This window comes from Malus domestica, chromosome 09 (assembly GCF_042453785.1).
Source record: "Malus domestica chromosome 09, GDT2T_hap1".
NCBI classification, from domain to species: Eukaryota; Viridiplantae; Streptophyta; class Magnoliopsida; order Rosales; family Rosaceae; genus Malus; species Malus domestica.
The window spans coordinates 4,623,646-4,625,837 of NC_091669.1; the positions used below are offsets into that span (position 1 = coordinate 4,623,646).

Sequence of the window (2,192 nt, forward strand, 5' to 3'; positions counted from 1 at the left end):
GCTCGAGCAAGCAACATTCCGAGTCCAGAACTACATTCAAAGTGAAAATGACAAACAACTCACCCTCAACTTGGATTTAGTCGAGGAACACAGAAACCAAGCTCACTTGAGGAATGTCGCCTACAAGCAGCGCATCTCCAACTATTATGACTCTAGGGTCAAGCCTCGCTCTTTCAAAATAGGAGACTGGGTCTTAAAGAAAAGATTACTCTGCGACAGAGTCCCGAGTGAAGGCACACTTAGTCCAAACTGGGATGGACCGTATGAAGTCATTGGCATCAGTCGCCCTGGCTCTTACACACTTAGAAGCTCCGATGGCAAGACCCTTGGCCATCCATGGAACGCTGATCACTTGAAGTACTACTACAAATAGCCTCACGATGTACAAGTGTTGAGCTATAGCCGTTCGGCATCCTATGTAATGAAGGCCATTTGGCAATGAATTCACTAAAGAGGTAATTTAGCCAACTTGGCCCTCACTCTTTTACATTCCTAGCAATGGAACACTCAAATGTTGAAACCTCAAAGCAGATATATCCAACACGAAACAAAATCTAAGTATGTGTCGACAAGACTATACAAAGAAAGGAACAACCAAACAATGGCTTATATCCAAACAATAGATCTATTCATACACAGCCAAAAAACTTCACTTAAAACAGCTTCACCCAAAAAAAAAAAAAAAAAAAGCTTCATCCAAAAAGTTTCACCCAGAAAGTTTCATCTACAAAGCTTCACCTACGTAGCTTCACCCAGAAAGCTTCACCATCAAAGCTTCACCTAGAAAGCTTCATCTACAAAGCTTCACCCAGAAAGCTTCATCTACAAAGCTTCACCATCAAAGCTTCAACACCAAAGCTTCACCTACAAAGCTTCAACACAAAACCTTGCTCCAAATAAACAAATTTTGTTCACAAAACCCAAGATGCCCTTGAACTTGTACAAAAACACTTGGGTAAACATAAACATTTTTTGTTTTACACCCACAAGGGCCCAAAATTTTCCTTCTTATTTATTCACTTATATATGTTCCCAAACATATTATAATAGATCCAACAACAAGCCAAAGTCCCAAGTTTCATAATGGACAAAAGTACAAGCAATTCATCAATAATGAAGGTGCTACAAAAATTGGAATCTGCCCCAAAATAGAAATCCAACCCAAGAGACTTTTTCTCTCTCTCCCTCTTCCGCCTCCTTTCATCTATCAAATTTCTGCAACCTCTGCTCTTCTCCAATGGAGCTGAATTTTGGACACCCTATAGTTCTTGAGCATATGAACAACTTTCAAGAAGGAACCATTTCTGTTTGAGCGACGCAAATTAAAGTGTTGAAGCTCCAAACATGACAGTGGGATTCTTGCAGATTTCGAAGCTGCTGTGATGTTTCGAAGATCTGGAAGTATTTAACCATTAGTTCATTCTGAATTTTTGATATGTTATGAAAGAGACGATGAGGAACAACTTCAATGAAGAAAGCATGCTGATCTGAACAATAGAAAATGGAGTTTCGAAGCTCACAACAAATCTGACGGGTTGACAGAAAAATAATAACCAGTCACTCATCATACTTGGATTTCTGGAGTTATACTGCTCCGAGGGACCTCAAATTTGGATATGTTGTAGTTCACAAGTTAAGGAACAACTTCGATGAAGAAAGTATGTTGATCTGAGCAAGATAAAATGGAGTTTTTGAAGCTCACAACAAGTCTGACGCGTTGATATACAAATGACGAACAATCACTCATCATACCTGAATTTCTGGAGTTGTACTGCTCCGATGGATCTCCAATTCGGATATGTTGTAGTTCACGAGCTAAGGAACAACTTTCATGAAGATGGTTTTGCGATCTGAGCCACAGAAAATGGTGTTATATTGAAGAAAAGCTAAAGGAAGACTAAAGGAAAGCAAAAATGGTAAAGCAAAGCAAAAGAAAAGCTAAAGGAAGACAAAATCATGGCACATGATAATGAGTCATACCCTACCCCTCATTGGATTCGAATACACCCATCCTCCAAAATCATGACAAAGGCCACATTATAGATATCTGTACAAACATTACAAAAAAAAAAAAAAAAAAAAAAAAAAAAAAAAAAAAAAAGGGCCTAGGCCTCCACTTCTTTGGACCTAACACATCTTCATAACAAAAAACAGTATATGAAGAAAGAGCCCTGGGTTACCACTTCGAAAAG

The 2,192-nt window shown here is 38.8% G+C and overlaps 1 long non-coding RNA gene across 3 annotated transcripts; it reads right to left on the bottom strand.

Annotated features, from left to right (window-relative positions):
- Positions 1 to 1,060: 1,060 nt before the first annotated feature.
- On the bottom strand, positions 1,061 to 1,974 carry LOC139188286 (uncharacterized). 3 transcript variants are annotated; one of them, XR_011571632.1, is made up of 3 exons: positions 1,753 to 1,974; positions 1,571 to 1,668; positions 1,061 to 1,395 (listed from the first exon to the last, which is right to left on the bottom strand). It is a non-coding gene; the product is annotated as an uncharacterized lncRNA (long non-coding RNA). The 3 variants fall into 3 exon arrangements; XR_011571631.1 differs by having other exon boundaries at positions 1,521 to 1,668; XR_011571633.1 differs by lacking the exon at positions 1,061 to 1,395 and adding an exon at positions 1,454 to 1,487.
- Between the last annotated feature and the right edge of the window lie 218 nt (positions 1,975 to 2,192).